Below are 15,389 nucleotides of genomic sequence, written 5' to 3' on the forward strand. Positions count from 1 at the left end.
TCTTGGGGTGCGCAGGGTGGGCTGGATTGGACACGGGAAAAAACCTTTTGAGGGAGACTGCGTGGTGGTCAATTTTCAAGACATAAGAGCTGCCCATTCAATATACTCCCAAGGGCGAACCGTGGCCGGTCCGGGAGTCGATGCAGTTGATCTATCCTTCTTCTACCCGCGGCCGGCCCCGATTACCCCTTTTATCCATCCCGGGCCCCCTTTCCAAAACAGCGTCCATGGCCAATTTTTCCCAGGAATTACCCTAGCGCAGTCCCATCCAGTTCCACCACTACCGAACTGGGGTTTCTGGGGCTGTTGACTCCGTGACGCTCCTGAGGAGGCTTTGGTGGCTTGGAGTCCCGACGTCGAGTCCTCCCCTTCTGCTAAAATTCATAGCCCTCCGACCATATCACAAGACCAGGTCATTGTTGAGACTGCAAGGGACCCAGGGGAGGCGAGGGCACCACTTGACCCCCCAGTTAGCTTTCCAACTGAGGGTGTTGTGGACTCACTTGCTCCTGTCGAGACCTGTAGCATTGCGGCTGTGACGGACCCATCCCTTAGGGTTTTCAGCTGGAATGTAGCAGGCCTCGAGAGAAAGCTGGCATTGCCCGACTGGAATTCGCTTGTGGAGCAATACTCCATATGCCTGTTCCAGGAAACCTGGAGTAAGGAGCCCCAACACAAGGCAGGATACTCCACCCACTATTTACCAGCTGTCCACGCAGGAACTGGTAGGGGTCGCCCTTCAGGCGGCCTCCTCATCTGGGTGGCCTCTGAACTTAACTGTAGGGTGGTGGAGCGGGATACTAAATGCCCGGACCTCCTCAACATCTCCCTGAAAAACCCTCAGGGTCGAGTCATCTTAAACATCTTTAACATTTATGCCCGAGGTACGAAGGGGGGTAGAGAATCCCCAGTCATAACTTGCCTAGAAGCCCTGCTCCGTTCGTCACCTTACAAGTATTGCACTCTGGTGGCGGGCGATTTTAATTGCACCTTTGAGCCCCTGGACTCCGAAATTTTACAAGATCAAGAGGAACATGACATCAGGTGGGGGATACCGTCCTTAGAACTCAGCCCTATCAAAAAGTGGACAGAAGTGGCCCTTCAGATTAACTCCATAACTATGGAGTTTGGCCTGAGGGCTGCTAATGGCAGGACTGGTTCTGATAAAGCAGGGGCTCATACTTACAACAGGCCTGGACACACGTCAAGAATTGATTATTTTCTTCTTGACGTAAACTTGTGGAGCATGGTAAAGGACATGGTGATCATACCATCTGTAGAGAGTGACCACAATCTCCTCTCGCTCACCTTGTCCCATAGGTGGCTATCTAGCACTGCGACCAGAACCACTCGTAATCCCGCCCCGGACTTGACAGCAGTTTCCAACTGTGGACGTCGGTTAAAGTGGGCGAAGCTGTCGCTCTCAGAGGAGAAAACCTCTGTCATCAGGCAGCTTCTTACCTCAGCTCTAGATAACCTTGACCCCTGTGAGGATGGGTTGTTGGAGGTGACCATTAGGTTCTGCACCATAACCCAGGCCATCAGTGACCTTTTCGTAGTCCCAGATAGTACTAACAGGAGGAAACCCCGTACACGGGCTAGACAGGGCTGGTTTAACCAGAAGTGTAGGGAGGCGAAGTCGCTTTTTATTGAAGCGGTTAAGTCTAAAATACCCTCCAGGACTAGGGTGGCCAGGAGGCACTATTCACTCTGCCAAAAAAATGCCAAGAAGGAGTGGGAGGATAATTACTGGCAGGACCTCTTGGCTGCCAGTCGTGGGAAAGACGCCAAAGGCTTCTGGGATTTGGTGGGAAACAGGAACCGTCCCGATGACACACTGAGGACCTGTAGCATCAACGCTTAGACATGGTTTTCCCACTTTCAAAAACTCTATTCTGCCATTGAAGGCCCACTCAATGATCCCTTCATCCTCCCTCCTTACACCTTAGACCGAGACTTGGATTTGTTTTCCGTTTTGGATGTCACAAAGCAGATCAAAACTTTGGTGCCATTAAAAGCAGCTGGCCCGGACGGTCTCCCAGGAGACATCCTCCGAGCCTACCCTGAAGAATGGGGGGTATTGATCTCGGCCCTTCTTAACGCAATCATCGAGGGAGGATCTGTGCCAGACTCCTGGAAAGGAGCAGAGGAAGTCCCTATTTTCAAAAAGGGCTGCCGGGACTTACCTGGGAACTATAGGCCCATAAGCCTAATAGACTCGAGTCAGAAACTGGCGGGGAAAGCCATTTTGGGGAGGATTTTACAATGGGTGGACGACAACCACATTCTGTCTGATATGCAAGCCGGGTTCCGTTCAGGTACCGGAACTATCGAACAAGTGTTCCGGCTCCTGTTATTGTACTGGAAGGTGGTGGAGCTAGGCAAAGGCAGTCTCTACCTGGCCTTTATCGACCTGAAGACTGCCTTTGACCTGGTTCCTAGGGAGGAACTCTGGAGGGTGTTACATGGCCTAGGGATGCCTCGGTACATCCTAAATCTCCTCATCAAACTGCATAACAACACCTATGCCCAGGTTAGATGGGGCTTGAATGGGGAAAAGACCGATAAGATCAGGGTCGAGAGGGGAGTGCGGCAGGGTTGCGTCCTGGCTCCCACCCTATTCTCCCTCTACATTAATGGGGTGGTAGAGCACCTGCTCGGCGAACCAGCAGACGCTCCCACCTTGGGAGGCGTAAAAATCCCTACTTTGCTGTTCGCCGATGACACCCTCCTCATTTCGAAAACCCCCCAAGGTCTCCAGAAACTCCTGAACCGCTTCCAGGACTTCTGCACTATCAGAGGACTAGTCATCAATGTGGACAAAACCAAGTATTTAGTCATGCACCCACCTCGTAAACTTGGCCGTCCCCCTATCTTGAACTCCACCCCCCTTGAAAGAGTGGCAGAATTCGATTACCTGGGAATCCGTTTAAGTGATGCGATGAGCTGGACCGCCCACATCAACAAAATGACAATTGGTCACAAAAGGGGGGGGGGGCCCTCCTCAAGGAGTACAATAATTCAACCAAACAATGTGTTGCCCCTTTAATAGACATTTATAAAGCCCGAGCTGTATCTGCGTCACTTTACGGAGCTGAACTGTGGGGCCTAGGTAAAGTGGATTCACTGAGCAAGGCCGAGAACAAATTTATTAAAGACCTCCTTGCCATCCCGATGAGTAGCCCGACACTCCCAGTCCTAATGGATGTAGGCTGTAAAGCAATTGGGGACCAGGCCCGCCTCCGACCTCTCTTGCTTTGGGCTCGCCTGTGGAGGGTTCCGGAGCTAAAATCCTACGCTGACGGACTAGCAGAGGTGATGCGCTCCGACGGTTGGCACAAGATCAAATGGCTCCGGGAAATTTAACAACTTTTAGGGGATCTAGGTCTGGACTCCTGTTGGCTTAGTCACTCAGCCCCCCCAAAGGAGTCCCTAAAAAAACTTTACTGGGAATGGGTCTTCGCGAAGCGCATCAGCAATCAGCAGCACTGCAAAGCCACCGCAGCCTTCTTGCTAATAAAAGATGTCGTTGCCTTCGAGCCCTACATGGACTTAATTACCATCGCCATGGACCGGTCTTTGTACATTAAATTCCGGTTAGGAACCCTACCCCTTGCCGACCTTTGCTCCAGGTGGAACAAATCCCAGCCCGCATCACGCCATTGTGCCCTTTGTCCTGACAAACCAGAGACGGTGCCACACTTTCTTTTTGAATGTCCGGACTATGGGTGCCCCAGATCACGATGGCTTAAACCAATTTGCAGAGAATTGGGCACTCGCCAGCATTCGGTCGCCCTCCGGATCCTTTTAACCAATACAGCCCCTCCCATTGTTTGTGCCATTTCCAAGTTTTTAAAATGGGCTTGGTTGATTCGACTTAAAAGACCGTCCATATCAATTTAATTCTGTCTTAGTTAATTTATGCTGATCAAATGTGTTTTTATTCTTTTTATTCTCAATGTACAGTCATATTTTTTCGACATGCTGCTTTTACTCTTTGTACTGCTTTTATGATATATGCATATCGAAATAAAGCAATCAACCAACCAACCTTTCTCCTCTTCCAGAAACCATAAATCATTCCGGCAGGTAGCTGGGAAGCAGCTGCTAATGATAGTTTTGCTCTGGAGCACAGGTAGTCACTCTTTAACCCCGCCTGCTGTTGTTTGTCTCAGACTGGTGACAAAATAACAGATGTGAACAAGATGCCAACTGTGGGTCTGGTCACAGAGCTGCAAGAAACCTGGAAAAGCAGAGAGGCTAATATATATACACACACACACACACACACTGTTGAATGACAAACTCGAGTTCCGGTCGTTTCACAAAGCTTCCCTGGCTAAGCTGACATCCAGGCGAAATATTAGACACAACATTTTTGCAGTTTCACATAGCGCAAACTTGACCCTCAGATCTCGGAGTGCTTTACATAAGCACCAGTTACATTACTGCTGTCACTTTGTTTGGGCGCTTATTCACAAGTTTGTTGAGCCGACGCGAACCGGGTTCACCTGCTCCAACGTCGGCAGCTTTGACACTGCTCTCCTCATACTTTCCAGCCAATCTACTGAAATACATTTTATAACATCCCTCGTTTAATATGGCATACATACCTTGTCTTCATTTGCACAAATGGGTGAGGTGGTATTCACAGATTCCCTGAGGAGGAGAAGTCCAGTTGCCGGAGGAATTAATGAAACATCTTCGCGGAGACTGGCTGTAACTGTGAAACAGGGCGAAGGCCAGGAGTGACGTGTATCTGTAAAGTGCATGCTCACCCTATCTCTTCGCAATATTATTGACACAAAAAGGATGTTTGTTACTCAACTCATTTGGACTTGTACCCAGTTCAACCGCCTGTATTGGAACCTCTGACCACGGATCAAAGAACTGTTGGTGAAACAAACTTACACAAAGGAATACAAGGGAAACGAAAGGCGCGAGGACTGTAGGTAAAATAAACTCACACTGAGGGTGACGGGAAAACGAAAGGCGCTTCAACCATTGTTGAAGCTAAATGCCGTAATAGTAAACAACAAGCGCGGGGCAGCAGGGTGAGAGGGGCGGGAGCCTGCGCGATTCACTTGCGGGAGCATACGACCATATGGCGCCGCGCGCTCCCGCGAGGAAATCGCCAGACGCGCACGCGTTGCCATGGAAGGCAATGGAACAAGTGCACGTGTTTGGCTGAAAAGCCGAAGCGATAGGAATAGGTCATTTTACCTATGCAGTGCATGCGCACTGCGTAGGAGAGACCTAAAAATAGAGTAAAATGAATACATTATTTGACACCAAAACAACAAAAATCCAATCAGTAGAACCAGGGATATGCAGTTTCAAAGATTTAGGTAAGTATACCTCCTAAAAGCGCAAAGCGCCACTAGTAGTTACGGTGTTACAGCAAACAAATGATGGACGGAATGCTGACAATGCAAACATTCTCCCCCAGTCAAAAGATCTTGGTTAAATCCATTGTTCTTTTGCCCACTACGCCACCCCAGTTTGGACCCAACAATATGCAAATCAGTCTTGACCCTGTGCCCCAGCCCAGTCCTCCCTGGACCGGAAACAAGCATCCTGGGACTGGTTTCAGGGTATGTCACCCTTCTTCAGCCAGGCTAGCTTGAATCCAGTGGCACAGTGAGCAAAGGACCCCCGTCTGGGTTTACCCATCCCACTTAGGGCGAAAAGTATTACAGCAAACAAATGATGGACGGAATGCTGACAATGCAAACATTCTCCCCCCAGTCAAAAGATCTGGGTTAAATCCATTGTTTTTTTGTGAAACTGTCTGGGAGTATTACAAAATAGCCAACGGCCAAATATACCTAGTCATGTAACCCAGGATACAGGCTGCAAATGGTTAGGACAAAAAAATGTCAATCTTCTAAAAGTGAAGATTTGTGGGTAACCCAATATACCCTTGCGGGCTCGGGCAGATACTATAGTTTCATCAAAGTGCCAGCAAGGGATTTTGTTCAAAGAAATATTTAACAGAAATCAGACTGAGGTTTTGTTTAGTTACTTGGTATGACCCAACCTAATTGGTATCTGAGTGTAATTCTTTTGTATGTCTAACCTATAGACAGATAAGAGCCAAACAAAAACAACAACAACACGGGGAATCTTTTTTATGAGTCTGATTTCTGTTAATATTTCTTTTAACAAAATCCCTTGCTGGCACTTTGTTGAAACTATAATCTTCTAAAAGTGGCATTTTCAGAATTGTGACATGAAATACGACTGTACCATTTAAGAGGGTTGTAAATTAAAATTAATTTGAGACCAAATGTGATATTCGTACCTGTTTCCAGTTAAAGGTTATCACTTACTAAATGTAATTAGGTAACCCAATGTTATCCTAAGGTAGGCTTTGCAGTAGTGAAAAACACTACCAGAACATGTAAAACTTAAAAGTACATGTCCAACTTTTCAAATACATGGTGCCCTGCCCTAAGGACTGTTTAGGGCCTACTTTAGGGCTGACTTAAATGTTTTAAAAAGGAATGTTGAGGCCTAGGCAAAAGGGTTATTTTACCTGTTAAAATGGCAATTTAAATTGTACAAAAGCTGCATTGGCAGACCTGAAACCTGTTTAAAAAAGGCTATTTAAGTGGGTGGCACAATGAGTTCCTCAGGTCCACTAGTAGCATTTATTTACAAGCCCTGGGTACATGTTTTATTACTTTATTTTTGTTGAGACTTAACAGTTGATTTGGTGTTGTTTTGCAGGCTTTGACAACTCCACGATCTGTATGTCAACTTGTAAGAACCCCTTATCAGGAATGATGCCCATTTCCCTCCAGTTATTAACATCACTCATGGTGTGATCGTAGTTTGAAGAAATCCCTCTGTTCGCTTTAGGCTGCACATCTTAGTTGTGTATTTGGCAACTCCTTATGACACTGCAGGACCCTCAATTGAAGAGGTACCTGTCCTTTGTATTAGCGAACCCCCCTAAGCCAGGCCAGTCTTAATGCGGGCACCTTGTCCTGGCCTTAGCAGACACAGCACCTCACTCGCCTCTTCCGGTGACTCCTCCTATCATCTTCTTTGCCACAGGCCCAGGTGCTGTCAGGACTGCATTGGGGGTGAAACCCTTTTGCCACCTCCTACACTAAGTAGGTATGTCCTTCCCCTAAAGTAACTATAATCACTGCAGAGCCGCACCACCTCAATATTTACTGCAGCAGTGCAATTCTCTCATTCCAATTAGTTTGCTGGTGCTATCTTGCCTTATCAGGAGGGAGCAGAGTTCTTGGTGTATTCTGCAGTATTAAACTATTAAATATTCAGTCTAAGGATTGCAGTCAACAGTAGAAACGCTTCCTGTATTGTAAGCTGGATCCACCCGGCTGTAGCCCTGTCTACCACCATCACCTGGAGCCCCAAAAGATCATGCCTTCCCGGAGCTCCTAGGATTAGCACTCTTCATGGACCCATTCCGCAACCCATGCCAGAAGGTGTAGCAGTTAAGAAGTTCTGAGTCAAGAAAAAAAAAACACTTTTCCCACTGTAACCTCAGGCCCTGAATTGAAGAGACATTGATGACAATGGAACTCCGTTTTTTTAATGAGAAATCATAGCTGATGGCTTTTAATGAAACTTTTCTTTTATCAAGATTCTCACATACTAACTGCTAAGCATACAACCTTGCATTTCCTAGGACGTATTAAGGCAGCTCTTTCAGTCACTGGGTAAAAGGTGGCCCAGAGGAATCCGAGTAGAGCATGCATACTAGCCTGGTCACAGTTTATGCACTTACTAGATCAGTGGATGCTAGGGTGCTCCCCTGATTTTTCCAGCAATGTTTACTCAGATAATGATTGGAACGATTTGAACTAAGCAAAGTGATAACACGCTTTAGCACTGGTATCACCAGCCTCTTAGTTTCAGCAACAGTGTGGTAGTTCTGGGGTTACATGCTACCTGATTATATTATCCATTTGAGTCCTCCCACCCCCCCTTCGGAAATACACCACCTGTAATACCTTCCATCGTCTCACTGCTAAACAAAAATTGTGATGAAATATAATGAAGTTTGATCCTACAAAAGTGAGAAAAGGAAGAGAGGCTAATCAAGATGCTTTCTGGATTCCCAGAAGGGGCGAAGGATAGGGACCCTTTCTATACTATTATCCTTTGAATAAAGTTTTGAAAGTGCAAAATTTCAAGATAGTTTTGCTTCAACAGAGTCTTCAATGCCTTAACAATCAGGTCTCAATGGTGTCTGAAGACCACCTGTACTCATACTTTATAATTACCATAAGTGCAAAATTTTACTCAGATTTGTGGTGAGAGCTCAGCAGTTACTTAACCCGTTCAGCGCGGCGCAAATTCCTGCGCTGTGCTGAACGTTCCATTGGGCCTATGGAACCATGGCGGAACGGTTCCGTCATGAGCACAGGCCAACCGACGCTCATGACGGAACCGTTCCGTCATGAGCATGGAAGGGGTTAACCGATCTGTCTTTTGACTTTGTGTCAGCTCCGAGAGTGTTTATGAAAGTAATAGCTGTTGTTGATTCACATCCATGCATATAAACATCTTATCCACATCTTTCCGTATTTGGATGATTGGCTGCTCAAGACAAAAACACCAGAGGAGTCTTCATCCCATCTACTGTATCATTTGAATTCTCTCTGTCTGGAAATGTCTCGGCTTGTTCCAGCACAAGCTTTTCCATTTACAGGAGTGGTGCTTGATACAATATTGGGGAAATCTTTTCACTCATAGGATTTCTGACAATGCTTAATGCTGGCATAACCCTCTGAAATGGCAACTGTTCCTCTGGGAGTGGTGCCAAGAAGGGCCGAATGCAGACGTTTGCCGATAGGTTGGGTTGCTCAACTGATGGACAAGCTCATCTGTGGACTTGATTGGGCAGCAAGTGAGCTCACGCTATATAATTGTGCTTCCATTGAGAGGTGTTCTCTGCTATTATAAGTGGTTTGTTTTTGTGTTACACTGCTATTTAAGTGTGCGAAAGAGCAACATTTTAATGTGTTGTTATAACCCGGTATTCGTAAAGCTCAAACTAATCACCCTTAAGGGTCTCAAGACGCTGGGGGCCGTCGGGGAGATTAAGCGAGCTATTGCCCAGAGTCATGTGGTGCTGGGCTGAGCTGCCGCCAGTGGTTGGGATCGAACCGTGAGGCCCGTGCTCCATAGTCAGATGCCATGGCCTCTGCGCCGCACCTCTCCCACACAAATTAAATGAAACAAAACATTTATATAGCGACATAGCTACAGTGAGGCATCCCAGCGCTGCAGACAAACGTGGACAGAAGAGATGAACTCAGCAGATTAGACGCAGTTGTTAAAAAGCAGAGTTTTTAAGAGTTTGCTGAAGGGTAGGAGATTGGGTTTTGGCCCCATAGAGCTGAGAGGTCAACCAACTGAGGTTTAACAGTTGGGATGTCTCTCTGCGCCATCTGGATCCATGCCGACTTTGGTAACAAATCAGTTTCCAGCATCACACTTTATGCTGGAGCGCAATCTATAGATGTTGATACCGACTTCACCAATGCTGGACGACTGTGGCCAACCCATAGTGCTCTCTGATTCAGAGCGGGCTCTGCGCTGGCTTCATCCGAGGCTACGCTAGGTGCTACTTATTCCTTCCAATCCAGGCAATTCCTCTCATACCAATCCTGCCCCTCTACCACATAGGAAGTAACTGTTCCTTCATGACACTGACTCTGAAAATGGACATTACCATGCAGAAGACAAGATTGCCTAACCATACCAAGGTAGCACTTGGCAAGATGACCTTCAAGGTGCTGGTGGCCTAGATACATCTCCAGAAACTCTTTTATTTTTTCCTCCAGGCGCTGCTATTGAGGAGAGTGCGTCCTTTGCAATGGTGATGAGGAGGGTTGCAGAATTTCTTGACCTCCATCAGCCCACTCAAGGAGCAAAGACCAGTGTCCTAACTGAAGTCCTTCAGCCTGATCAGGCTAGTTCCAAGCCTCTCCTCCTTTTTAGTGAGGCTCTTACCAACACCCTTCTAGGGACCAGGGCCAAGCCTGTGCTGGCCACCTGGTCAACTGACAGATTGCCCGTTGCCATCGCTCTGTACCCTGGGACCCAAACTCTAATTCAACACCTTACTCCTGAAAGTCTGTTGGTACTGGCTTCTGTTAGTAAAATTATTCTAATTGCTTTCTTACAGCTCCTCCTGAAATAGAAGTTGAAACAGATTGGCATATTTGGATGCAAAGCATTCTTGTCGAGCATAATTGCCTTGCCTTGTGTGAATTACACATGTCTTCTCGGTCACTAAACCTGTGCCTTATGGGATTCAGTGGCCCAGATCCTTCTGGTTGTTCTTGAGGAAGCCTATCATGTTGGATGGCTGTAATGCAGCCAAGTTTACTAATCCTTGTGGCCTTAATACAGAGCTGTTGGCATCAGTGTGGCCCTCTACAGGCACACATGCATGCGGTCCACTGGATTTTCTACTGTTGTCCAGTCCAGCCTTATGAACATGCCCTTTGATGGTTCCCCTACTTTTCAGTGACAAGGCTGATTCTGTGGTTAGTAATTCAAAAGCAGCTGGGTTACAGCGCATTCCCTAGGTTTGTCTACAACATTAGGTCTGATGCCTTTTCGTTTTCACCCCGATTTGGCTTTGGTAGGGCGTTCTAGTAACATCAGCCACCACATCCGGCACATAAACCTACTCAGCTAATTTGTACCTGCAGCGAAGGTTCCCACAGGCCACATGGGCACCAGGGGCAGCATGCAGCCCAGTCAACCACCCCCTTTATCTGTTGCAGCCTCTAAATTTCTTTAGTGTGTCCTTAGCGACACACAGCTATTCTATAGGTGGCAGCATCGAACACTTTCTGCCAAGCTGCAGGCCATGGCCTCAGACAAGTTGGAGTTATTCATCATTCAGCTGGGTTACATAATTCCATTCTTGCAAACCTCACTTCCCTTGCCACCTTCTCTCGAACAGTTGACAGAAGACCACCTGTCCCTTTTATGACAGGAAGTTTGTGCTCTTTTGACCAATGGAGCCCTTGAGAGGGCGATCACACCAGAAGTAGGTTGTGGTTGTTTTTCCCACTACTATCTGGTACTTACAACGTTTGGAGGCCTCTGCCCTATTTTCGTCTTTACCCTCTCAATTCCTTCCTCTGTAACGATAAATTCATGATGCACACCTTGGCCCAGGTATTGCCTGACCTCGACCCTGGAGACTATATTAGCGTTTTTCACATACCCGTCCTGTAGGCCCACAAGCGACATCTGCGATTCATGGTGGGACAGGAGAATTTGCGATGGGTGTTCACGAAAGAGATGACGTGTTCACAGCTCATGTTCTGAGGTCTGGGGTCCCAGTCTTCCCCTATCTCAGCATCTGGGTACATAAAGCAGACTCTCCCCAGGCAGTCATTACCCACCTCCAGTCTACCAATGAGCTCCTTAACATCATTGGGGTTCACTCTCAACATGCCGAAATCACACCTAACCCCTCTGATGCTCATTTCATCTGAGCCATTCGGAACACAGTGTAGTTTCATGCCTATGCCCTGGAACAGAGAGTTCAGGGAATTCAGGCTATGATTCCAATGCTTCGTCCTTGGTCCTTGAACTCAGTGAGGATGATTCTGAGACCACTGGGACTAATGACTCCTGTATCCTGCTAGTCAAGCACTCCAGGTGGCATATGCAGGCTCTACAGTGGGATCTGACGTCCAAATGGCAGACACCAACGGGCCTTTCTGACTAAGTCCAGATTTCAGATGAGAGTGCAAAAGACCTTCAGTTGTTGCTGCAGGACCACGATTAAGTCAGTAAAAGACCTTACCCCACAGTACCCTGAGTTGAAAGTGGTGACCAATGCTTTGCATCTGAGTTGACAGCCATCGGCTGAGCGTTGAAAGCCTTCCTGCCATTCATCAAAGGGAGGCTGGTTCAGGTGCTCACGAACACCACCACCACAATCTGATACTACAACAAGCAGGGTGGAGTAGAGTTGTGAACCCTGTGCCTTCTGACGTGGTTGGAACTCCAGGGGTTTTTCCAGATGGTGTAGCACCTGGCGGGATCTTTGAATGCCAGGGGGATGAACTCAGCCGTTGCCGAGCGTATCACGGATGGCCATTTCACCCAGAGGTAGTGCAAGGTCTCTTCCACGAATAGGCACAATCTTGGCTCAATCTATTCACCAACGCTGAGAGTGTGCAATATTTGCATGTCTGTGCATTGGAGCTTTCAAAGCGTCTCTCATTCGGAGATAAGTTCCACTTATTGTGTAACTCGAGGCTCATGTACATATTTGAATTAATACCACTACGAAGGTACCAGAAAGAGCGTTACCAAAGGTAAGTAAATTATTAATTTAGCAACCATCCCTGCTTTCTATTGAGCGCCTGAGCAGGGCTTACTTTTCGCTTTCTTTTCTATTGAACCTCCTGAGCAAGGCTTTCTTCTCTCATTTTTTTTCTTAATTTTAAATAAAGGCGTATAAACGTTTTTGACTCATCATGTAATACTCTTGTGGGACCTTAATTCCCATATACGTCTCCCTTTGAGACGGGTCTTAACAAATTGAAGAAGCTGGAAGTAGATTTGAATGCAATGAAATTCCTATTACACAGTTTTAAAGGAAGCGATTAGGCTCAAAAGGAATTTAGTTGAACTCTTGAGAAAGCAACTCATGCACAAAACAGTGAGCAGTTTGTGGTGCTTGGTGAGTTTTATGCACAATTCTTCTGGTGGATACTTCTAACAACAGATTCCACACCGTGTGACTATTTCCCAGGCGTGAGACTGGATCTGAAGTTGACATCATGCAGCTCCACTCCGTCATTCCACTCAAGCAGAGCCGCGTTTAAGCGCCACCCATGCTTGTTGACTCCAGTTCCTTTCATTCCATTCTTTGAGACGCAGATCTGAAGCCACACCATGCTCTTTTCAAGACTCTTTTACCAAATAATTTTCCAGTATGCAAAGGAAAATGTCACCACCTAGAACAATGGGTAAATCTGAAGGACATATGGAACCACGATGCAAAGCTGCATGTTGCCAAACCTAGGAAGACTCCATGTCATGACTAATGGAAGTCGAAAGGAATGTCCTTTTCCACCGACAAATAATCATCGTGGTGAAAGACTTTGGATAAGTTCAAGAAGAAGCATAAGAAATCAAAATTCCGTTCACTTTGATGCCTAAACCAGATGAGGATTCACAACCCAATGCGCTTTCCGACTCCAAGCAGAATCGACCATGACCTCAACCAATGCTGACAACCCTTAAGGGTCTGATGATTTGCTCTTACCACGTTTTAGGGTCCAGACCTTGAATGATCCTTTCAGCACTGACACAGACAATGAAAATCTTGGTGAAGGGGTTGATTGTGGATCTAATTTGATGAGAAAAATGTGTATGAAGAACTACAAGGTGCTAGTGGCCTGGATTCTTATCCAGATACTGTCCTTGTTTCTTTTTTCCCAACCCTGCTACAGACGAAAGAACTTCCTTTGCTGCTATTATGCGGAGGGCAGCAGAAATAATAAAACTACAGCTCCCTACTATGGAGGTGGAGACCAATGTTCTGATAGAGCTACTCCAATATGTTCAGGTACCTCTTGAACCTCTAGTACCCTTTAATAATGCCACCACGGATACCCTCTTGGGCGAAACCATGTTCTGAAACACTAGCTAAAAGGCAGGTCGCTCTGCACCATAGGGCAGCCCCAATTGACACTGACTTTCTTACACAACATCATATGTCTGAGATCTTGGTGATACAGGTGTCCACCAATAATGTCCATCCCAACGCCTTCCCCACCACCACATCTGATCACGAGCCTAAGAGAATAAGGGCATTTGGCAAGCCCATCTTTTTCTCCATGAGCAATTCTCTGCCACTAGTAAATGCCAACTGCCTTCTAGGCTGCTGCTCCAATGCCCTGTGTGACATGGTGGCCCACGTTATACCCGCATACTCTAGTGCGGGTGAGGTTTGCAGAAGGTTCTGTTGCGTTCTACAGAAGTATACTTGAAAGTTGTTGTGAACTTATTTATGTGCGGTGCTTTGAGGTGGAGATATCACCCACTCCCCAGTTGGATGACCAAAATCACCCAGTTTATACAAAAAAAGAGTTTCCCTAGCACACGCTAATGTCAACATGTATTACATAAATAACAGATATCAACAATTCTTGTCTTTCTTTGTATTTGTTAGGTTTATTCTCATATGTTCTTGCTTAGTCCTATTTTTAGCCTCTTTTTAGCCAACATGTGTTTCGTATCCCATGGCTGGTGGCCGTGACTTCCTCAGGGCTGTTTCGTTGGTATGGTTAGTGTTATCTTTTAACCAGTTGTACCTCCATCCTGGTTTCCCCAAATAGTTCCTTGTCTTCGTTAGTTTTTCTCTCCCAATTGTGTTAGTATTATCCCTTATTATTTGTTGTCATAAGTTTTACCACCTTCCGAGTGTTTGCTCGTGCAGCCTTCCGTCGTCCCAGTGAGTACGCTTTGGATCTTGGTGGTACAGGTGTCCACCAATAAAGTCCATCCCAACGCCTTCCCCACCACCACACCTGATCATGAGCCTAAGAGAGTAGGGACATTTGGCAAGCCCATCTTTTTCTCCATGAGCATTTCTCTGCCACCAGTAAATGCTAACTGCCTTCTAGGCTGCTGTTCCCATGCCCTGTGCGACACGGTGGCCCAAGTTTTACCAGCAGTTCCAGAAGACCTCTGGGCTTGAAGAATGGCTGCGACACAGCTAAGTTTGTAATTCACCCTGGCTTGGACATGACCGACTTCTTAGGTCGGGTGATGGGTAAGAGTGTAGTACAAAAGTGCCATGCCTGGAGGAGGTCTTCTGGCTTCTCCAGGAGCCTCCAGCCATCTTTAACTCCTTAACCGCGGCGAGGATTCCGCCGCAGTGCAGGAGTTTTAAACAGTTGGCAGGGCTGCGTCGGCCAATGGACGTGCGTAGCACTAGCAAGGTAGTGCTCGCGGCGGCCATTGGCCGACGTGCGCACTCAACGGTTAATGATCATACTGTTCAATGGCTTTCATCTTTTTGGCGAGAAATTGGCTACTACCTGGAATGCTTTAAGGAAAGCAGGGCCACAGCATGTTCCTTGGGTCTTTCTGTCTGCTCCACCAGACAGTTCCACCAGCAATTTAGCACCCTCCGTGGCAATGGCAGGGGTTTTCAGTTTCGCCAACAGTGCTTAGTTAAAAAAAAAAGTGCTGGAGCCCTAGTCAGTAGCTCTCTGCAGCTTGCACTACCCATTGCCCCTGCCATCTCTGCCAATGACAACATCAACACACCTACTAAGCGTCACACTCCTACAAGTGTGACAGTTCAGACTATTCCAGGCCCCCAAAGCTATAAGAATGGCTTGGGTGACCTGTAT

The 15,389-nt window shown here is 46.9% G+C and overlaps 1 protein-coding gene across 1 annotated transcript in view; it reads left to right on the forward strand.

Annotated features, from left to right (window-relative positions):
- FANCD2 (FA complementation group D2) overlaps positions 1-15,389 on the forward strand; it is a 1,101,131-nt gene that overhangs the window by 682,509 nt on the left and 403,233 nt on the right. The window lies entirely within an intron of this gene.

Source organism: Lissotriton vulgaris, chromosome 9 (genome assembly GCF_964263255.1).
Source record: "Lissotriton vulgaris chromosome 9, aLisVul1.2, whole genome shotgun sequence".
NCBI lineage: Eukaryota > Metazoa > Chordata > Amphibia > Caudata > Salamandridae > Lissotriton > Lissotriton vulgaris.